At 35.6% G+C, this 25,171-nt stretch overlaps 1 protein-coding gene across 2 annotated transcripts in view; it reads left to right on the forward strand.

The window, feature by feature from the left end:
* Positions 1–22,839: 22,839 nt before the first annotated feature.
* dok4 (docking protein 4) overlaps positions 22,840–25,171 on the forward strand; it is a 97,496-nt gene continuing 95,164 nt past the window's right edge. For both annotated transcript variants that reach the window (XR_012383318.1, XM_692273.8), the window contains exon 1: positions 22,840–23,083. The gene's annotated coding sequence lies outside the window, so the exon portion shown is untranslated. The remainder of the gene's footprint in view (positions 23,084–25,171) is intronic.

Consider the following 25,171-nt stretch of genomic DNA (forward strand, 5'->3'; position numbering starts at 1 on the left):
CGGTTCTAGCAATTTTACTGCTAGCCATCTTAAACTTGTAAAACCTATTCTTGAGGTGCAGCTGATTACAGAGAGTTGGAACAGATCTTTTAGAAGTTTCTTTGCAAAATTCTGTTTTGTGGACTGCATATATGTGTTTCTAAGGAGACGAGTTAAAACGTACCTGTCAATCAATTCGGTGGGCAGGAAAAAATACACTCTTACATCATTTTGTAATGGGCCACAAAATCACTGTGATTTGGATCTCAGTTTAATGTCAGTAAATAAAAAAAGAGTCTTGCTGTATGTTAGAGCGCGCGCGAATGAGAGAGAGAGAGAGCTTTGCCTGTGTGTGTGCTTGGTGCTTGTGTGTGTATGTTAGAGCGCGCGCGAATGAGAGAGAGAGAGAGAGAGAGAGAGAGAGAGAGAGAGTGAGAGAGAGAGAGAGCTTTGCCTGTGTTTCTGCTTGGTGCTTGTGTGTGTTAGTGCGCGCGTGCGCGTATAAGAGAGAGAGAGAGTCTGTGTGTGTGTGCATGGTGCTGTGTGTGTGTGTGTGTGTGCTTGGCTGTCTGGACTGTATAGCTGGGTGATTTTCGGTTTTGTTCTCCCCCGCTCTTTAGCGGGATCGGGCGCGGCGGGCAGAAAACAGGGCAGGTCAGGCAGCGGGACAACAAATTCTTAATATAAGCGGGAGCAGTCGGGTTCAGGCTAAAACCTGGCGGGTGCGGGCGGGAGCGGGATTCAAAATTTAGTCCCGCGCAGATCTCTAGCTCAAATCCCCCTTCAACATTACTTTTCTCTGTAATAAATCACAAATACTTTATATTAAATACTATGTATATTTGAATAAATGTGTTCATTTTGAAGATACTTTGTAATACATTGCCTTGTTGTATCTAAAACCTCTCAGACCTTTTCTAGTTTTAAATTTTAGTTAAAAGCTTGTTTTTTATTATGGTTTTTAATTCCTCTAGCAGCTAATTTGTAATTGCAGACTTCCCTTTTGTCTTGTTCTATGCTATGTGCATCTTATGTCTATGCTTATTTGATTTCTAATTAATTTTACAGTATGATTGAAAGCACTTTGGACAACATCCGTTGTTTTGAAATGTGCTATATAAATGATACAAAAAATGTATTACAAGTTACAGAGTATTTATGGCTTCAAATGCTTTAAAATACTTTGTAATTTAATATAAACTGTCAAATATAATCAAGAACAAAGCATATTTACATATTTATATAATGTTTATCATGATGTTATCAAGATATTCAACAGTAAACCACTGCACACGTATGTACAGTATAACTTGTACCCTGACGCAAAGACTGGAGAAATACCTTTTCTATGACTGTCACATAAGCTAACTTTTTTCTTTTTATGTTTGCTGCACATTTATGTGTGAGGTACAAAACTTTATTAAACCAGTATTTGAACTCTGTAACCTTTTGCCTTTTTAGACATATTCTCAAACCAGCACATTACAAAGGGCATCCTGGGTTGAGTGAGCAGAAAGGCAGTCTCTGCTCTGGGGGAAAATATCACCACACCGCTTACGTACTCTGTTCTGAAGAGGCATGACCACTCTACATGACGACTGCATTTAATTTGGCCTTTTATTCACACTGGTCAGCAAACATAAACAGAGGCTCAACCATACCTGCTTGACATGTTAAAACAAAGCTCAACAAACAATTTTCAAGAGAAGTTGCTATAAAGGCAGGTCAATTTTTGGTAATAATTGCATAATGATTTGTGGCTTTATTGTGCGATGATGTCATAAAGTAACCATACCACAAAACTGTCATTGCATTAATAGGCAATGGTATTATTTAAATTGATTATTAAAATGATTATGAATCGATTATTAATGCTATTTCATCTATAATTGAAATAAATGAAATGTAAACATTACTTAATAGCAAAAAAATACTGCACATTTTTTTAAAATATTGAATTATTAAAATGTTATGCATTTTTGTTCAATTCAATCTCGTCAATGTTTAATTAAACCATAAATCTACACATTCTGGTATAGCTTAAAGCATGCTGTATAATGCTATTATAATTTCTAAGAACAGTCCTTCAAAAGAGAGCACATTGTACTGTGTTTGTATTGATTTTCCACAGGTGTTTTCACATTATTCTTAATTACAAACTGCACTGTGTTATGTTTTAGAGTTACAGGAAATGTCCATAAACTTAATCTCTTGGCAGAAAATGTCTCACGGGCTAACATCTTGGCAGAAAATTACCAGCAAGCCCATTTTCTCAGCATTTTTAAATAACGGTAATGAGAACTAGCTCTTCCTGAAGGGGATTTCACCATCGTGGCCTTTAGAGGGTTTTCTGGTAGGTAAAAGATGGCTCAAGATCAACATGACAAGACGTCTTCTATCAAATGTGTGCGAGGGGACAGTTCTGGACGAGGCGGGTGATTGGTGGAAGCGCTGTTGGACTGTGTCCATGCAATGGGGACAAAGACAGCTGGGGGCTAGCAATAATGATCTGCTGTGGAATCATTATGTTGGACAGTGGAGATGGAGCAAAGGGAACAGCACAGCAGCCACAGAACACATGTAGAGAGGCAATTACGTGATTTCCCAAACTTCAGTGCAGAAAACAGATTCTCTCATATCCTCTGGATTTATTAAGTATAAAAGAAACTGTCTGAAAATGATTCACCATTATCATATTTAACGCCAAATATTACAAAAGGATGGCTGGAAATTGTACTTCATGCAGAAATGTAACTGGATTTATATTGGGTCAAAGCAGTTTTAAAAATCAGATTGGATACTGCGAATGTGCCTTTTTACAGGTTTTTTTAGCAATGGTGAAAAGAATACTAAAAAAAAAGCATACTTAAATTTAGTAAAAGTACCATTACTTGCCTAAAAATTGTAGCACAAATAGAGTAAACGTATCTGTTGTAAATATTACGTGTAAATATAAGCATGGGCGTTGCTAGGACTATTTTAGGGAGGCTGTCTATATTTCTACTCAGCCCCCCTAAAACTTTTGCGATTATCTCATAAACTGTACACTAAATTATCGCCTCAGTCCCCTTTAAATTTGATATGAAAATGGCGGCAGAATTCGACTTTTCCCTGTCTTTTGTTTTTCATTTGATCAGCAGACCGAAGCCATGGATGTCGAGAGAACGAGGTGTGTGTTTATGGATAAATTAAGATTAACTCATAATATCTGCTTATTTGCAGTTTTTTGATGTAAATAACTTTGTATCACCTGTATTCCAGTGTCACGGGGGAGCAGTCAGGTTTTCTTGGCGTTGACCTCATCAGCACAGCTGTTTCCTCCAGCGAAAACAAACATTTCACTATTTTTATTTCAAAATGAACTACCAATATTAAACACTTTACAGTTCGTGTGGCATTAACTATAGTCTTGCACAGACAGAATTAAACAGTGACAGAACTACTAAGAAAATGTACTCGATTTAACTGTCACTGAGTCACTGACAGAGATAGAAACATCCAGTGTTGTTTAAAAAAGCTTCTTGTTTATAATTATCATTCAGATCGTGAAATATGTGAATTAGCCTTTTAAAAATGTATTTACTGTATATGTGTGTCATTTAATTAGAAAAGTGCCAGTTTATTTATTTAATACATGGAAACAAAAAACGCACTTGAAAATAGAAAGGGGTTTTTACTACAGTAAACAGGGGGGTTGAGCTTATTCAGAACTCAAATGGCTATGCCTGTCTATGTAATACAGTGGAATACTAGTATACAACCCATATTAAACAAACATTTTTAAGTGTATTACTATTAAATTACTACTTTTAAATGTAACATTAGGCTTTATATATATATATATATATATATATATATATATATATATAAATTTTATTTATATATATATATATAGTTTTTTTTTACCTTATAAGGAGCTGAGCTCCCTAAAATGAAAATCCTAAAATCGCCCCTGATTCAAAGTATGAGTAAAAAGTAGACCTTTCAAAATTACTCAAGACTAGGTAATATTATGCTGTTAAAAGCGGATGACATATATTTTGTGAATGTGTTTAAACGTTACATTCTGTAGCGCAATTTATTTTAGTTTTTGCCCAGTAGGCACACAACATCAGACGTTAATATTAGGTTAGATTTAGGTCATGACGTCAGGTGACCAAAATTCAATGTCTAGTCAGTGTCTAAAGACAACAATATTTTGATGTCCAATAACAACGTCAAATGACGTTGATATTTGGTTGATTTTAGGTTGTGTTGGAAAGTGACCAAAATCCAACGTCAAGCCAACATCTTAAACCAACATCATGTTGACGTCAAATACTGACATTTTTTCATCAGGAATGACAACTAAAATCCAGCATATGATAGACATCATAGTGTAATGTCCACACAACGTCAAGCTGTAACATAATTAGATAGTTGACATTTGGTTGATTGTAGGTTAGATGTTGGACACTGACATTAGCCTGACATTGCGTTCTGATGTCAACCCGATTTTCATTTCCAAACAAAATGCAATTTCCCCATGACGTTGGGGTACAACATCAATCTGACGTCATGTTGACGTCCTGTGCCTACAGGGTGTTTAAGGCCAGTTTGTCATCATACAGTAAACATCCGTTACCTTCTCATCAGTGACATGCATCTAAATAGTCTCTGGGCCAATGCGTGTAAGGATCTTGGACATCTTCTTGGACACTCTTAGTGCTTTCACAATTTGCTGCAGTAATAATTTGCTCATGTCTTGAGGTAGTTCATTATGATGTGATTTACCTTCTGTGTGCGATTTGATTGGACAGGAATTAAAGGACTGATTTTTGTAATCCCCATAGACAAGAAACAATAAAGTAATGACTGGAGGCTGAAGGACAGTAGTGGAGTAAAAGTACTGACGCTGCACTAAAAATGTACTCAATGATAAGTAAAGGTACACATTTTTAAAACTACTTCATTAACTTACAATTCCTGAGGAAAAAATACTCAATTAGAGTAATTTGAGTGTTTGCAATTTGTTACTTTACACCACCGGTTTTTAGTTATAGAAAAAAGTTACAGCAAAGTGAAGAGAAGAGGCGCTGAATATAGAAAGCCGCACACCTCTTACCATATGTAATTTTCTCCAGACAGGGCAGCCTGTGGTGAGAGGTGTTAAGAAAACAAACCATGGCCAGAACCTAATTTTCAGCTTGTAAAATAATAACGCGCAGCTCTCTGCATGCATGTGAAAGTGTGAATCTGAATCTGTATGTGAACGTTAGTCTCTTTGTGGAGAACAGCAGTTTGTTTTTAATGAGAGCGAAGGAAGGAAGAGGAAGATTCAGTGCCAGGATCTTGCGTGGCAGCCAAAAGGGCTTTACGCTAATTCATTCAGCTACAGGATTTGCTTTCTTTTTTACTACTTCCATCCATCATGCACTCAGATAATAGATGCTCTTATTATCGCTGTGAAATGTGCTATCTCGCTACAAGATTACCTCACCGAGACAATGCCAAGATACAATAAATACGGCATAAATATCCAGTTTGAGCTCCGTTCTCAAGACAGTTTGCATATCGTTTGGCTGGCTTCTAGGTGCGTCTCGTCCCGTCATTTTTTGAACAGCACGCCAACTGATATGGCAACATTAACCATCTGGCGATAAATGAGGAAAGAATTCTCACCTAATTTATCAAGCAGCGGGGATGTTTTTCTCCCCATTGATCCACTTCTATTCTTCCTTCATTTGCATGGGAGCCGTTTGCAATGTTTTTCCCTCAACTATGAATGGTAATTTAGGAGAATTATTTCAGCAGTTAATGTGTGCTAGAAACATCCTTCACTCTTTTGAATTCTCATTAGTATATATCCAAAGAATTTTGCCAGTGGGCACCTGCTCTTTTGAATTCAAGTATATTGATTTTTCCATTTAGACAAATCATGGATAATGAATCATAGGCCTGTGTATGATGGTGTTTTGCTTTTGGGTGTGGTGGCTTTTGATTATGCAGTTTTGTTGTTTGTTTATATGTTTATCTGTGTCTTCCTTTGATTTTATAAGCTATTAATTCCATAACAAGACATCAGTAACATGTAAACATGCATACAACACATTTACATTACATGCAGCTTAGTATTTATCACTTTTGCAGGCTCATTTATATGTGGTTTCCACTCAAACGGCATTGGCTCCAAACAGCGCCGCTAACATCTCTGAGGAAGCTTTATCTGGGATGCGGTGACATCAGGGGAAATATTGAAGCACAGACTGCTCTGTGAAGAATCTGGGGAAAGATACTGAGGAGAAAGCTTATGGCAGCTTGCTGAAGACTTATGGTGTAGTGCAGAGTTTGTGAAGCTCGACGGAAGAGAAAAACATGTCAAAGTTTTTCAGGTTAAACGAAAGAGACAAAGGATCTCTGTTTGAAATGTTGTTGTTGGGATATTGAATAGAGAATTGCTTTTAAATTCTAATTCAGCACTTGAATGTGAACTGAGGTTAAAAACTGGATGCAGGATTGCATTAAAATTTTAAAAAGCTGAAGTAATATTAAATGATATTTAGTTGTTATTGTAACAAAACGACTAAAAGATGTTGGCTTGACAAAGCTTTTGAAGCTCACTAAAGACAGATATTGATCAACATACAGAGAATAGTATCTATTTAGGCGCTATTCATTCATTGCAAATATTTGATTGGTGAAATGTTCTGTACAGCATTATGGGAAAGGTAGTTTTATGCTACAAAGTATACTAATCAGCCTTGACCAATGAACCTTTAAAAACCACAGTTGAATTAATGCAAATGCATATACTATGCAATCAATTAGCAACCTCAGAGTTCAGGTCTGTCTTCAATGGTTAATCGAGTTATGTTAATACATTTTTTTAAAGAAATCGAATGGGTTTTTACTTTACACTCTACATAACTTCCTGTGTTATGCAGCCAATTAAAATTCTGAATTCATATTCATTCAAATTGTGATTACAATTTTTAGACAACAAAGGTTTTCATACATTTTAGACCAGTTAGGGTAAAACTTCACTTAGGTGGTCCAAAATCTGTTGACTAAAGCCCCTTTCACACATACACACCTTTCCGAAAAATTACCGCCAATTTTCCGCAAAGGTTGTTTGTGTGAACTGGCCCTTTTTGAAAATACGGTAAATTCATTCTGGCTATTTTCCGGAAAGAGAAGTTGTAACATTACCGGTAATTTGCCGGAATACTGCGCTGTGTGAATGCAGAAGGAAGATTACCGGAAAGAGCGCCTGCACACCTAGAACGTGCTGACGTGAGACGCCTGCTTTAGCCAATCAGAACAATCAGACGCACGTGGTTTATGAGAATAAAAGCCTTTGAATATTTTACCAGACACATTTAGCTGCTAGATGTTAATCAGATAACGCTTATATGTTCATCTTAATGCCAACTGTGTAAATAATTATCGATAAGATGCTTATAAAAAGCCGTTGTTTGTTTACCTTCAAGCTTTGCGTGTGCCCGTGAAACAGCCTGTGAGCGCCAGCACACACACATTTCATGTACATCTCGACATGCAAAAGTGTTTCTCTATATTTCATTGAAGTTGTTCACAATACTGATCCATCCACAGAGTTTGGAATGTAGTCAAATGTTTACAAACACAAGCCCAGCCATTTAGAGCTCGTTTCTGGTAATTGATGTCAGAATTTACCGGTATTTTGGAATGGATGTGTGAATGTTCTTTACCGGAAAAATTCCGTAACATCCTCGCCTGTGTGAACAGCACTTTTTTGAATTTACCGGTAAAGTCGTTCTGGTAATTTTCCAGATATTTACTGGTATCAGTGTGTGAAAGGGGCTTAAGACTCACTCTCTTATTACACGCCATCTAGCAGAGTTAGTAGATTGTTTGTTTAAAGGGCCACTATGATGAAAATCAAGTTTTGTAAGCTGTTTGGACAGAATTGTGTGTAGGTATAGTGTGACCAAAGTCATATTGGAGTCATAGAAACACAGCAAGTCTTTTTAATTTCCTGACCTTAAAATGGGAGTCAAATCTATGCAATTCTGAGGCCCATTGCAACGTGACGTAGGATTGCGCTTTTTACCCACCCACCAAATTGATTGACAGCTGCCTATTAACATGTCTCCATATTAACATGTATAATCATATCTACAAGACAGGACTTGAGCAAAGCAACTGGGTTTAAAAGATCTGTTCAGCTCTCTGTGATCACCGATCATCATCGAATGTGATCAAGAATGAGTTTTACAAGATTAAAACGTTTTTAAAACAGTGCAAATAAAGAAAAGACAGTAAAACCCCTATGTAATTCATCATCACAGCCACATGTCAGTACAATTATAAAAGAAGATGCTTTAATTCTGGTTTGTGGACGTTAAACAAGGTTTATTTTGTGCATTAACATAATGGATATCCATACAGCAGTGGATATTAAAGTGTATCCTGTTACATATGCCGTGCAAACAGTGCAAAGTGCGCGTGTGTATGCATGTATCATTGCAGAAAGGCTTGAATTAACTTCACAACAAATACATCAAAATAACCATTGGGAAAGTTCTTACTGTAGTAAGAGAGATCTACTTCATTTTTGTCTGTCACTCTACTGTTTATCTACGTGAGACACAGCTTAAATTTCACAGATTTAGAAAGGTATAATAAATAATCTGATGGGTATTCTGAGCTGAAACTTTACAGACACATTTTGGAGACACAAAAGACTTATCATAAATCTTGAAATGGGGGCCAAATATGTGCCCTTTAATATCTGCTACCACTATATTTTGACACTATGCACTACTGTCATTTTGCAAGTACTGTACATGTCAGCTTATTCTACTTATTAAAACCCTAATCATCAGCCAATACTAATTAGCCTAAATAAAGTATTTTATACTGTTATTTTTAGTCAACATAAGAGAATATTAAAGTAAAATACATGTGTGTGCTTTCATCCTTTTTTAAACCCCTATTGTCTCTGTTCTGTCTCTATACAACTACGTGAAGGTCGAACAAAAAATAGCATTGCACCTAAATTAAAATATCCTGCTGTTGTTGCAGCTCTCTGAGCTAAACAGCTTCCTTTGTTCACAACTATGGATTAAATAAAATTCTTTATATAAAAATCACTCCCCTGATGTGCCTCTGTTTTTTAATGAGGTCATAAATTGCAAGCCGCTCTGCTTTATGGTGATTATTATTTCAATTTTGTATGCCTGCGCTCAGGTTTTATTTTCTACTTGATAATATCGAGTACTGAAATAGAAGGCTGTAAGTTGTGAGGCTTGCGAAAACATTGGGCTTGGACCAGTAAACAGTACATTAGGACTGCTGTGAGTGATAGCATAATTAGCAGTGACATGAAAATTTATGACTGACTGCATCTCTAGCACTCCTATAAAAGGTTGTAAAATGACAACATGCTAAAGGCAATGGTGGGGGGAAAAAATGTGTTAAAAAGCTTTTTTTTGTGGAGAAATCCGGCAGAAGAAAGGCTGTGATAAAGATTATGTGGAATTGGTGAGGCTTCTAGACATGATATGAACAAGATATGATTATAGGAAGGTCTCTACAGTATTGATTTTCCTTCCTAAACCTGCCTAGCTTTTGGTCAGCCATATCAAAGCAGTGTGGTGCTTCAATCATAATCTATTTCTTAAATATTTATAGAAAATGTAGGTGGATTTTTTCAGTGCAGTTTTTTTTTCAGCACGTACAATCTGATCTGAAAGTAGTTCTGTAAGCTGTAAAGATCTAGTTGTGCATTTCTTCACATTATTATATTTAATAGGTAAGCTTATGTATACATAAATACAAATGCACATGATCAGTATTAAACCATTTTCCTTTATGGTTTTAAGGTCATAAAAAGGCTAAAGTGTAAATCAATAATCACACCAAGGTTTTTGCGCCATTATGCCAGAATTGCTTATGTTTAAGTAACAATGTTACATGGTTTTTCCTTTTTGGAAAAACAGCATGAACCAGTCGCCACAGCTAAGCCTATTGTGATAAATATATATTTTTGTGATATAATTTCACAGAAATTAGTGTGATGAGTAATGATTATATGATGATTGTACAGCATAATGGAAATTATAAATAGGCATAAATGCTTTCAAGAGACAAAAACATTTTTGGGGGTCTATTTAGATTTATTAAATTGATGTTGAAGTAAATGTGCTAATATAAACTTTGACCTGAAATTTCTATTTTAGAAGTAGTTTTTTTTTTAACAGCAAAAAATTGTATGATAATAATCACCTCAGGTACTGATTATGTGCTGTATTAGATAGTTTACCTCAGAAATTAGAATGTTGGCTCAGTACAAAGTAACAAATATCAGTCACGGACTTTTAATTATAATAAACTTTGACTGATTGACTATGCAACCCACCAGTCCTACTGCACCCAACCCGGTCTGAGCTAGAATCAAACCGGCGATTCTTTGTGTGGGAGTCACTTGCTCTAACAAGGAGGCTGCAGGCCATGGCCTCTAGCATCTGTTGCTAGAGCACCTTTTAAGGCCAGTGGAGTAAGGTTTACCTGCATGGCACTTTGCTTGCTGGCCTACATTACATACCATTCAATACATGAATGCATTGAAATTGAATTAGATAAACTTGCAGTGGGCCGGTTATAGAGACCAAAACAAAGACATTCTGACATGGATTGCACAGGAGAAACTGACTTTAGCATTGTTTTTCAGATAACAAGTATGTACAATTGGTATGTTTCTTAAATTTCTACAAATATATTATGCTATTTTTATGCTTTAGAACTGTCAAAAACTTTCGGGACTACTTTTCAAGTCACTAGTAGTACAGGTAGTAGTAGAGGTGCATGATTTGGAAAACGATTGGATTGTTGGAAGAGATGGGTGTTGCTAACTAAAAAAAGATTGATGAGGTAATGAAGGTAGAACAGAAAGGAGACAAGCACTGATCCCTACCGAAAGGCATTTCATGTGACCAGAAATGAAAAAGAGTTGTTTGGATGTAGGAGGGAAGATAATTCTATATGACTGAAGGTCACATATACATCCTTTTTACCAAGCACTACTAAATTCCTATAAAAATAAGAAAAGTAAAAGTTGCAACATACTGTAGGTTCATTCTGAAAACATCCTTCTATATACATTTCTGGAGATTGCGAATTATGTAGCCAGAAGTACGTATGGCTGCAGCTTTAAAACAAACGCTACAGGGCAGTATGACGCCATTCCTAGCATTTGACTGTTTACCACAACTTTCCCACCGTAACCAGTTTGTCTGTCCAGTAGCTTGCCACGTATATCGGCAGACATGAGACGTAGAAGTTGAACGTGACGACGGGGTTTGAGTCAAGTGAAGAAGGATTCCGGAAAGGGGGTAAGACAAAAACAGTAGCCAAAAATTTAAATAGCCGAATGAGAATGTGGTAAAATCAGAGGACTTATCTTTTTTTGCATTGGTTTTGAAAACACTGTCGGTTGGGCTTAGGGAAGTGGGTGGGCACTGGTCAATCTCTGTTTTTTAAAATACTATTAGTTGGGTTTAGGAAAGGGGGTGGTGGGGGGATCGGTCAGTCAGTCAGTCAACAGTGGCCTCTGGTGGATTTAAGTGAAAAAAGCAGGTGCGAATAGTACTCACTAGAGAAATTTGAGATCTGAAAAAATGTAAACAGCGGCCTCTGGTGGTTTCCCAAAAACAAAAACTACAAAAAAAAACCTCCTGGGACATATTTAGTGCTTTCCCTGAAATGTATACAGGTGCACATTTTCAGAATGAGCAACTTTGATTTCATTCCAACTTTAAAAGGGTTCAGACAGAGCAACCGTTTTGAATTAAAGGGAACAAGAAATATACCACAAATTAAAGACACTTTCTTGACTCAAGGAATTATAAAAAAATATGTTCTGTGCCTGTGTTGCAGAAATAAAAGTTCTTCCGTCAAATGCTGCATATAGTCATTCAGTTTTGGATAATACTTCCTTTGTCAACTGAAATTCAGAAATTACAAAAAATATACTAAATTAAATATATTAAATTAGTTACACAAAGTTGTAAATTTTGATGTCACTATGAAAACTGGTCTAATAAAGAAATCAGCTAAACATGATTACTTGCATTAACTCAGGGGTGATTGCTTGTGAACATGATGAATTCAATAGGCCTACCTGTTTATCTGCAGATCACTGTATGCCTGATAATATAATATATATATATATATATATATATATATATATATATATATATATATATATATATATATATATATATATATATATATATATATATATATATATATATATATATATATATATATATATATATATATAGCCATACTGTGATCTGCAGATAAACAGGTAGGCCTATTGAATGCATTCAGGAGAGCTGGGCTGGCAGAGCTGTGTGAAATGAGGAGTCAGTGATATTTTTTTCCAGACATGTGGTTCAGGCTCTCAGAAGCTGCCATATGGCCACGATTACACTCATTTATGAAACGTCTCACACTGGATGCTTTTAGACTGCTGCTGTGTCTCCTAAGTGTTTGTCCTCTGCACTCAATTAAACTAGAGAGGGCTGTGTATGTGAGATTGTGCAATGCAGAGAGAGCGAGAGAGGCAGGCGTTTGGGGTTATGTAAAAATGTATCATTATGTTAAAAGTTTGTATATTTACAGCCAATCTCTGCACTTAGTCTGACAAAAACAAATTAATCTTTTTTTTCAGTATAATGAGATTTTGCTGTACTCACTTCTAGGACATTACTTCAGTTAGTGAATTGTTTTTAAACTTTTTTTTTGCATGAAGCAACTACCTTACAAAATTGATATGCCATGCTGTTCAAAATTGAACTCAAAAGAAATGTCGGTAATACTACAGTTGCTACACACTATTAATCATTTATTAAGGATTAGCAAACAGTTCATCATTTGTTAAGTATTAACTTTAACAGATGTTAGTAAGTTGTTTATAAATACCACTACAAATGCTGTATTCTTGACATAAGCACATTTATAATGTGCCTTGTTTTTATGCTTTGTTAATGTTTATTTTTTTCACATTATAGATGCTTTATTACCTCAACTTCATCTAGTTTTGTGACCTAAAGTGAGGACTATTTATGCTTTATAAATCTCTTATAAATGACAATTAAAGGCTCGTTTATATTCTAAACAGGAAAAAATAATAAAGGACTTAATTTCTATACATTTAAAGATACACAATTGAAACTGTATCAAATGAAAAATAAATCTTTTCAATGTTATGTAAAACAAAAGTAATGTACAGTTTAAACTTCACTAAATAACATTGAAATCATAATATATTGTTAAATTAATAAGGGATTTATAAAGCTTAAATAGTCCTCACTTTAGATTAGGTCACAATTTAAATCTACGTGAAGTTGAGTAACTAAGGCATTTATTAACATGCATAGTAACCATTACTATATGCCTGAATAATAAAATATATAAATGTTGATTTGAATAGTTTATTAATCATTTACCAACTGCTTAAACTGCTTATTGTAGAATTATTGTCAGAGTTATTGTTATTATTGTAAAGTTAATGCATAACAAATAATGAATTAATCTATTTAATAATCTTTAACAGATGATTCATAGTGTGTAGTTATTATAAAGTGTTACTGAAATTTCAAAGAACAGTTTATTTGATGTCAGCAATAGAAAGTAGGCCTACTTTATTGTCTAAATCAGGGGTGCTCAATCCTGTTCCTGAGATCTACCTTCCTGCAGATTTCAGTTGCTACCCATATCAAACACACCTGCCTGTAATTATCAAGTGGTGTTCAGGTCCTAATTAATTGGTTCAGGTGTGTTTGATATGGGTAGCAACTGAAATCTGCAGGAAGGTAGATCTCCAGAAACAGGATTGAGCACCCCTGGTCTAAATGCATGTCATTGTTATTATTGTCAATGCTTATGTTTCAAATGTAAATGCTGTTAGTATTGGTGATCAATCCAATCCAAGAGCTCTCCTGCTATTAAACAGAATCCCATTAGTCTATATTCATCGTAAGTACATGTTCAGTTCAATCGTCATCACATGATGCTCCAAGAACACTTTTGGGGATGTAACCAAAAGAGTATGCAAGTTTACAGTTTACAGCATAATTTGTGAATTAAACCACACAACCCAACATAAATGATGCTAACCAAAAAGATAAGAGTTGGCTCACTAAAGAATAAAAAATGTTGATTTTTATTTTATTTAACATTTTTCTATTTATGAGGAAGAAGCTTTGTTATGGATGTGACAGATTTGGTAAATTGGATATAATTTTTTCAAAACATTGGACGAGATATTTTTTTACATTACTGTAAGATACAAGCCTAAAAAACTTTGAAAGGGTTTTGCTATTTTAATGAAAACTTTTTTTTTTCATGGAAAGCTGATATTTGCATGGAATTACTCAAATGTGACTGATCACATACAGTATATATTCTCTGCCATGTCAAGTCATCAGTATGCACAGTTGTTAAGAATTACCATTAGTAAATATTGCCCATAATAAATGCACACACTAATCTGGTGAACAAAGTTGTTTTAACAGTTTTTTAAATATTCTTAAAGCTTTGAATGATTACAGTTGAGCTACTGAAGTAACATAGAATGTTTGTGGTTCCTACATGGACTTTGAACATCTTGGGTCCATTGCTATAGACGAAGTGGCAACTTGGATTTATTCTACACTCTCAGAAATAAAGGTATGCGATCTGTCACTAGGGTGATACCTTTTGGAAAGGTACAAATTTGTACCTAGAAGATCCATATTAATACCTCAAGGGTACATATTAGTACCTAAAATATTAAGAGGGACACTTGTACTTTTTAGGTACTAATAATCTGTACCCTTGAGGTATTAATATGGACAAGTTTGTACAAAACAAACAAGAAACAAGCAAACAAACAAACAATTAATAAATTATAAATTTATAATAAATGTAGTAATAATTGTTGTAAAATAGGAATAATTTTTTTATTATTTTTTGTCTCTTTTTCTTTTAATCAAACAATTATTTGTATCGGTCTATTTGTATATTAACTGAACTTCTAATGTTGTGTGTGAGTTGCTGTGCATACTAATTAGGATTCTTGCAGAAGTAGATATATGCGGGTCCAAAATTAAATTCAGCTCTGCAGAAACTTCCTGTCTGAAGAGAGGTGTTAAAACTGAACTCAGAACACAGAAAGATGTATACTTTGTTGTTGTGCAGAGAATTCGTAGAAAAAGAGGAAGTATGTCAAAGGTGCGGCCAATGGAGGACTGAACAATGACTGACAAATGATGTTACACCAAAACTCCACCTGTTAAGATCAGTTGTGTATATATGCTGGAGTAAAGAAATGTATGTTAGTTGCGAACCTCTTGAATGTAATTCTTGTATTGCATTGGGGTAATGTAACCCAGAGCTCTGTCATCGAATTATTCATTTGTATCTAATAAATTACTAATATTTTTGGCATTGAAGAAAAAACTCTCCAGACCTTTTCTTATTGAACACGCATGGAATTGGCATGATATTCCAACATAATCAAACAGTAATCATTTAGAGTGTTTTGTCACATTTTATGCTTATCATTCCTCATCTCTAAAACAAATGTTGGCTTGTAAAATTCAGTTTAGTAAGAGTGAAAAGTTCAGTTTAGACAACTCTCAAAACTTTAGGACATATACTCTCAGCATCATGTGTTGATTTATGGCTTACTGAACTGAAGAAAATAACCTTCATGTCTTCAGACTTGAAGTATATTTGCTGTCTGCACTTTGTCTCTGTGAATGTGAATAAATGCAAGCACATGTGGGCATGAGCTTCTGCTTGTCATTACTTGCCCTCATGTCTGCCTCTTGTCCCCTGCTGTCTCCCTCTGTCAACATTATCACACACTCTTATCAATGTGGCGGCACCGCTTCTCTGAGCAAATTCCGGCCCCGATGCTCCTCCCCCATACATGGACCTGCATTCTCAATCAGCTCTCATTTACTTGTTTGTCCTCTGACATAGAATGACTGATGTATGAGTTTCCATCAGTACAAGCTGGCAACAAAGATGCTTTCACAAGAATCAAATATGGTAACTTCATTTATATTAACTGCAAAATATTGTTTGTTTTTTCAAGTCATAAAAGTTTAAAAGTTTTTTTATAACTATCAGTAACTCTCCGAGAGGGGTCTGGATGTAGACCTGGTGCAGTGCAGTCTAAGCTGCATCCAATGCTTTTTAATGCGCTCACCTAACCCCACCCCTAACCCTACCTGTCACAGTGACGTCATTCACTCCATTGAGTGCATTGTGTCTGACATTGCATCTCTGAGTGATGCAATCTCAGGTTGCATCATCAAGGCTGCTTCCAGATACTATTGAACACACCAAGATTTCAGTTAAACAACTGAACTTTAAAATAAGTCAATCATTATTTTGATGTGGTGGCTCAGTGGTTAGCACTGTTGTTTCACAGCAAGAAAGTAGCTGAATCCTGGCTGAGCCAGTTAGCATTTCTGTGTGGAGTTTGCATGTTCTCAGCGTGTTTCATGGGTTTCCTCCAGGTGCTCCGGTTTCCCCCACAGCCAAAAAACATGCACTACAGGTGAATTGGATGGAGTGTATGAGTGTAAATGGGGGTTTTCCAGTAATGGGTTGCTGCTGGAAGGGCATCTGAGTGAAACATATGCTGAAATAGTTGGCTGTTCATTCCGTTGTGGCGGAACCCCTGTATACAACCCCTGATAAATAAGGGACTAAGCTGAAGAAAAATTAATGAATGAAGGAAGGAAATTGTTTTGAACTTAGGAACAATAATAACTATTAATAATAACTTTTTTTATTCTTTAGTATTTGCAGAATTATTAACAACAACAACAACAACAATAATAATAATAATAATAATAATAATAATAATAATAATTAGATCAGTAAAAATTAGAAATAGTCAGATGTGAACCTGGACCTCAAAGCCAGTCCACAGGTATACTTAGCCAAAAATATATATTGTATGGGTCAAAATGGTCTATTTTTGTTTCATGCCAAAAATTGTTATAAAATAAAGATCATGTTCCTTGAACATATATGTTCAATTTCATTCTGTAAACATATCAAAATGTAATTAATGATTAGTAATATGTATCCCTAAACACTTCATTTAGAGAGAAAAGGTGATTTCTCAGTATTTTTATTTGTATCTCAACCAAATATTGTCATATCCTAATAAAGTATACATCAATAGAAAGCTTAATTATTCATCTTTCAAGTAATGTATAAACCCAATTTGTCAAAAATTGACACTTATGACTGGCTTTATAAGTAAACAGACTGGTTTGAGCTGATAGAAAGGCAACAGTAAGTCATATAACCACTCATTACAACCGAGGTATGCTGAAGAGCATCTCTGAACACACAACACGTCCAACCTTGAGGCGGATGGGCTACAGCAGCAGAAGACCACACCAGGTGCCACTCCTGTCAGCTCAGAACAGGAAACCGGCTACAGTTGACGGTTTTTGTAGCGGGGGCACTTCAGATAATTTTGGAAGGGCACTTTCTATCCAAGAAAAAAAAGGGCATGTGCACTGCACAGGTTGAGCCCTATGTGTGCACGTGCCTGGATGGGCAGCCGAAAAATGTGCAGCAACTGCATGAAGCTATCATTTCAATATGGACCAAATTATCTGAGATTTATTTACAGGACCTTGTTGACTCAATGCCACAAAGCATTAAGGCAGTTCTGAAGGCAAAAAAGGGTCTATCTAATAAAGTGTATATTCAAGAAATGTGGTTAAAACATTTAAATACTCTCCTCCCAAAAAGTTTGTACAAAAAAAAAAAAAAACCTTCAAAATGCAAAAGTAAGGTAATCACAAAATTTACATGACTTGGTAATTGCACAATTTTCACAGCATCCCTCTTTTAAATAAAAAAATAATATTTAAACTGACTGTTAGCAAACCTGACTAAGATTTTAAAAAGTGCTTTACAGTTTTTTTTTCTCGACAATCCAAGAAATGTAACATGACAGCCTGACTCTTTTGCTGGTTGCTGTAAAGATGTTTTAATGCCTCATACTGGTGCGTAATCCTCCGCTGTCATTCTTCTCTGCTGCTTTGCTGAACATTACTTTTCCTGCCTCTGTTACCATGAGAACGGATGACAAGGACAGAGCTGACTTTTTTTTTTCTTTTTTGCTGTCATCATTCTTCGATAACCCCAAGTGGTCCATATGTGTGCCCCACTTCAAACCAGCCGGCGGCAATCAATTCTCACATCAAAACTTAATTTGACGTGAGATTACAGACTAAATATTTCATGCATCTTCTTTCCAAAAACTCTGAGTTTCAGCATCACCAAAATCTTTGGTGTTCAGACACATTTTGCTCATAACTCATTTCCAAAAAACAGATCAGCATTCATTGTGAGTGATGATGATGATGACGTATCTAGCCTAAAAACTCTAGCATCAGCAATAGCAAACACCCTTGAATGCTCCCACCTAAGATCCATCATTTACCCTGCAGTTGAGTGACTCTCTTGGGCCTAATGCACCAGCTGAACACCTCTATTGCGAAAACACATCCATATCTTGTGTTTGCATGATGTTTTGTTACCTAACAATCATTTGCATGCAAATAACGGCAGTAAAATGTGGTTGATTTAAATTAATTGCTTTTACTAGCAAATTGATTACTTTATTTGAGATTTTTGTAGACTTGTAGACAATTTATAGCATCCCCTTAAGCAACTTGGGTTTATGTGCCTTGCTCAAGGGCATATCGGTGGTAATCTCAGCCTCGGTCTGACCGTTCACTGACCGTCTGATGAATATTGCACATAAAACCGGAAAGCACTTTTAAAGCCTAGTAAACTCTAAACTGATTGGCTGACTTTTGGGCTATTTCCATGAGTAAAAGCACACACACTCTAAACCTATTACTGATGTGGTATGTTTTTAAATCTTTTACAATTTTTTTGTGTCTAACAGGTCCACTTTTGTCCTTAAAAATACCTAAAAAGTACAAATGTGTACACCGTCGTACATTAAAGGGCACCTATTTTACCCCTTTTTCAAGGTGTCAGTAGTTAAAATGCTCAAAACACCCATCAGATTATTTATTATATCTTTCGGATGTTGAAATGTTCTGCTCTGATCACAATGTAGCTGTTTTTGTGGCCTGTGCCTTTAATGCTATAGTTCTCCTCGGACACCGTTCCCAAATGCCTATTAGAGTGTCCCTTAATCTCCACCTCAGCTGCGTCAGATAAACATCACAGTGACAGACATGAGGGAAGCAGATCTCAAGTAATGTTTGCGAGAAATACTACAGTAAGAACTTTCCCAATGATTATTTGTTGTGAAGTTAAATCAAGCCTTTCTGCAATGATGAGTCACACGCAGTGTCATTACAAAGTTCACGCACACACATAGACACACACACAGCATGCGTGTTTAACTTCGCACTGTTTTTGCATGGCAAATGTTAAATGATACATGTTAATATCCACTGCTGTATGGATAGGTGCCCTTTAAAGGTATAACTTTTTAACTTAAAGGTAAAAAAGCGTACTTTTAAAGTAGCAGTATGCACCTATTAGGTACAAAAGTTGTATCTTTTGAAAAGGCCCTAGTGACAGGTTTTGTAACATTATTTGTAAAAGTTTTCTTATCAGTGTTACTGGAAATAAAGATACTTGTCTGATATGTTATGTTGATTGATTATAATGACTGAATTTATAAGGAAAATAATATATTTTAAAGTCTTACACAACTCTTTTTTACATAAAGGTGAAATTCAGAATTGTTAGCCTTGAAGGGGCTTATAATTTTTTTCTTAAAATGTTTTTTTTTTTTTTTAAACTACTTTTATTCTAGCCAAAATTAAACAAACAAGACTTTCTCCAGAATAAAAAAATATTATCAGACATGCTGTAAAAATTTCCTTGCTCTGTTAAACATCATTTGGGAAATGCTTAAAAAAATAATAATTCATAGGGATGCTAATAATTCTGGCTTCAACTAAATCTGTATTCATGGTGGCCTTACAAAAGTTATTTCTCAGTTACAGATTTTGAAGGAAACTCTTGACATTTACTATGTCAATAAGAAATAAAAATGTTCTAAATGTTTTAAATAAAATAATATAGTTGAGTATTCACAATAGTATAATTAAAAGTCACAATTTTTACTTTTTTTTCTTGCTGTTGTTTGTTCCCACTGTTACGACTTTTCATCTTTACAAACGTTAATCTCTGTTGCAAGTTTACAGTATATTTCAAACTTTATCTGACAACACCAATCCAGCAATCTGATCAAAAGCAGACAACACTAAATACAGGTGTAAATGTTTCTGTTCTAAACACTTCCAGATAAAGTTGAAATTTCGGCTCGATTTCTTTTGTAGTGTAAACACTTACAGTGCCACAAAAACCATAAAGTCTTTCACTTTAGCTTCCATAACCTGCATTTTTTCATTTACGTGTTTAGCAAAAGTGATTTACTGTAGGTAGGTGTGAAAAAATAATGTAGAAGTTACCCATCAAAATTGAAACACAAGTCACAAGAGCACATTAAATATGCATATTAAAGAGCCAGTTCATGTTCAGACTCCAGAATGAAAATTTTCTCATAATTAACTCACACCTTCATCATCAAAGATGCCAATTTCTCTCTTAATTCAAAACAAAAATTAAGATTTTATAAGAAAACGTGCAAGATTTTTCCTCTATGGCGCTCGGTGGTTTGAACTTTCAAACTGCAGTTTCAATGCAGCTTCAAAGGACTCTAAATCAACCCAGATGAGGAATAAGATTCTTTTAATCATTTTCTTTAAAAAAATCTATTTGAATACTTGCATCCAAGAGCAAGTATGAGATAAGATTTTGTGGTAAAAAGTATATAATTTTATTTTTTTATTCTTTTGAAAAATGACCAATTGTTTTGCTATAGGTAAGACCTTGCTCCTTGTTTGGGATCATTTTGAGCCCTTTGATGCTGCATTTGAAAGTTCAAACCAATATATTGAGAAAAATCCTGCATGTTTTTAAAAACCTTCATTTCTTTTTGACTGAAGAAAGAAATAAATGAAAGGGATAATAGGAAGGTGGAAACCTATGAAAGAATATAGTCACTGGTTTATAGCTTTCTTCAAAATATCTTCTTTTGTGTTTAGCAGAAGAAAGAAACTCAAGCAGATTTGGAACAGGTTAAGGGTGAGAAAATTATGACAGAGTTTTCCATTTTGGGTGCCACTTTAACGTTCATGCATTCATTTTCTGCTTAGTGCCTTTATTAATCTGGGGTCGCCACTGCGAAATGAACTGCCAACTTATCCAGCATATATTAATTAAGCAGCAGATGCCCTTCCAGCTGCAACCCATCACTGGAAAACACCCATAACACTCCTATTCACACACACATATACTACGGACAATTTAGCCTACCCAATTCACCTATAGCGCATGTCTTTGAACTGGAAGCCCACATGAACATGGGGAGAACATGCAAACTCCACACAGAAATGCCAACTGACCCAGCCGTGGCTCGAACCAGTGACCTTCTTGCTGTGAGAGGATCATGCTCTTGCTGCGCCACCGTGACACCCTTCATTTTAACATGTTGAAATGGTAATGCTGACCTGATGCATCTGATGTCATAGGGATCATCTTAACCTGAAAACAGGATAAACTTGCAATTCTGTCAGAAAAAGAATCAGAATTAAAACATATAAACCCTTGCGCGATGGCTAAAAATAATACCTTTAGCCTTGAAAATTCCGTGTTTAGTTTTCACAGTTCTGAATGGTGAAAAAAATGTGAGAATGTTGTGCAATATTAAATGAGAATTGCAAAAAAAAATGTAACAATTGTAAAACAAGTCAAAACCAGTTTTATTTTCTTTATCTCTCTTTTATTTTGTATACACTTCATCAATGCCCACTTGAAAGAGAAATTTATAGTATATGCATTTATGATCCAACCTATAAAGGGTATTCTATACAATGTTACCACTTTATTAATGAATGATTGACCTACAATATAGGCTACTGTAGTAGTAACTATAGTGAAGTGATAAATTAATAAATACTGTACTGTATTTATTTTTATTGTGTAATACTGTAGTTGGAGCGACACAGCGGCACAGTGGGTGCACTGTTGCCTCACAGCAAGAAGGTCACTGGTTCGAGCCTCTGCTGGGTCAACTGGCATTTCTGTGTGGAGTTTGCATGTTCTCCCCGTGTTCGCATGGGTTTCCTCTGGGTTCTCTAGTTTGCCCCACAAGTCTAAAGACATGCGCTATCGGTGAATTGGGTATGTTAAAAAAATGTCCATACTGTATGAGAGTACGCGGATATTTCCCAGTACTGGGTTGCAACTGGAAGGGTATCTGCTGCGTAAAATATATGCTGGATAAGTTGCCGGTTCATTCCGCTGTGGCGACCCCAGAATAATAATGAGACTAAGCCAAAAAGAAAATGAATGAATGAAAGAATGAACCAATGAATGAACCAATGAATGAATGAACCAATGAATGAATGAATGAATGAATGAATGAATGAATGAATGAATGAATGAATGAATGAATGAATACTGTAGTTGTACAAAACTACATCTGTGGGTAATTTTTTCTTTCTTACTATAGCTATAACTATTTACCACAGCAACTTAAAATTACCACAGCATATACGTTCAAGCACTTTACTATAGTATGGTTCAAAAACACTATAGTATTTTCCATTAAACAATTACCCCTGATGACGCTAGTTTAATGCGCTTCTCTCCGACGCTTTACGGTAATGGGTGGACTTTTGTTGTCTGCTGGAGCTGGAGACAGACAGCTGAGAGTGAACAGCCGTGTATGTGTGTGTATATGTATGTGTGTGTGTGTGTGTGTGTTTGCTGCTTCACATTCAGACGCGCTGCACAAGCGTCTCGTCCAGAAACCCAAGACGACAACCGAGAGGACTCACTTGGATTACTGACAGCAGGTCCCGACACAATTTTCTCCTGAGAAAACTTGCCGGCGTTTTTCCTCTGTTAGGGTAAAAGCAAAAACATCGCATTTTCACCTTTATAAAAGCAGCAGTCTTCTCGGAAGGGGCCGCACCTTCAGCTGATCAGCATCCAGGTAGGTTTACGAAAGTTCATGTGTTTCATCGAGGCAAAGACCGTTGGTCTAAAATGCGAAATATTAGTGAACGAAATGGGTTATTTTGACAAGCACTGATTAGAGTAGCGATAGTCTTTAGACGTGAATTGTAATTGAATTATGTTCATCACAACACCATTTACTCCTTTGATGAACTTTTTGTGCAACAGCATCCCAGGGGTGGATGTTTTAATAAAACATCTGTCAGATGTGAGAGTGTTTGTATTAAAGGATAGCCTATAGTTTAGTTGAGAAATGCATCAATGCCTAATAAAGCTTTGTGCGCTCTGTTGGTCCATTCAGCTTCTCAAATGACAAGCTCTTGATGTTTATTACGCTCAGGTATTTCAATAAAAGAATCTGTGATGCGTAGATATTAATAGTTTTTTCCTTTTTTGCATTGCTTTATAACATTCATTTCCAATAGTTGGTCGTGACATTGAGCATTAGAAATGTTTCTGACGTAATAAGCTACTTATTCCCTGCCATCAGTTTTATAATCTCGCTGTGGAAAGGTACAAAAGTCTTTCATTCCTCTATTAGTTAATAATTTAAATGATTAGATTTATGATAATCACTGTTATTATCTCTTATACTTGTTTCAATGTGTTGTTATGTTGTACTGCACACTTGAACACTGTTGTCAATTGTTGTGCCACTTAAAAGAAAAGGAGACATATAAACTAAACATTTCCCTGAAATACTCTCTCACAAACGTTTTATTGTGAAAATGATGACACGTTGTCACTTCGCAGTCTCCAATTTATTGGTAAAACAAAGCTTAACAAAACAGTTATTACTATATTAGTAAACTGTAAAATATAAGTTAAATAATCAAAAAATCAATTTTCTTAAACGGGAGAAATATTTTCATATGAATATTTTAGTTAATGTTCCCCAATTAATTACTTAATTTGAAGATAATTAATATATAACCTATAAAAATAATACTTGCATCTCATTATGGTTGAATGTCTTTTTGCTAGGTCAGTTTCTGTCTAGATTGTCAGGCATTCATTCATTATTTTCTTGGGTCATGATCAGGTAATCTGACTCGATTTATCCTGGATCAGCAGGCAACGTCAGCAACATCCGAGTTCACTCGTTTCTTTTTGTTTTCCTCTTGCTGATGTAGTGCACTCAACCAGCATACACTATTTGGGGATTAGTGAATGAGGGAGCGAGTGGGCGATTTTGAACACAGCTTAAGTCAATAAATCTCTAGAGTTGCATTTTAGGTTTATAGGCATATTCCAGATTGGCTCATCTGACGGCTAAAAAGCTCTCTGGGTAGACCGATCAGAGATGCAAGAGGCTAAAGAGGCTCTGTTCCTGGATCTGTTCCCACTTATGGTCCTTCTTGTCCATATTTTCGCAGCAATGTCTAAGTATGGAAAATAATTGCCTTGCACCTTGTCTTCTGGGCAATTAATTAAATTGAAACAGTGTCTTTTGAATGTGCTGCATGCTGATAAAGGACCGTGTTTAATCTGAGCCTTATCTGTCTGAACATAAACAGCTTCGCTAAAGCTCATAATAAATTAGTCTGCAAATCCTCCTCGACTGTGGAGAACATAGAAAGTTTAAAAAAAGGCATCTTATCGGTCAATGTGCTAGCTTATTAGCATGATGGTGTTATCATAGGTAAACTGCTTTTGAGCACAATAAAGATTATGGTGGATAAACACTTATTAACCTATAACCCCTTTAAACTGAACCCAACTCTGCTGATTAAATGCTTGGCAGTCACCAAATGAAGCTTGTTAGATAAATGCCAACCATTCTTGACACTTGATTTCAGTTCCTCTTCTTTTTGACCGTTGTTTGCAGTATTTTTTGGAGTAACGTTCTTTGCAGCAGAAGCATTTTTTAGGCTATAATCCTATTCAGAAATAACATTAGTAAGTAAAACACCATGCTTGCTTGAGACAGCAAGTACTGGAATTAGCACTTCATCTCAGTCTATGAGGCCTTTAGAACCTCATAACTAATTTGACATGATGAGATATACTTTCAGCCTGCCAAGGGCTCCATTTTAGCGAAAAGGCTTTGTCTTTCAGTTTTCCC

The sequence above is a fragment of the Danio rerio genome, chromosome 7 (genome assembly GCF_049306965.1).
Source record: "Danio rerio strain Tuebingen ecotype United States chromosome 7, GRCz12tu, whole genome shotgun sequence".
NCBI lineage: Eukaryota > Metazoa > Chordata > Actinopteri > Cypriniformes > Danionidae > Danio > Danio rerio.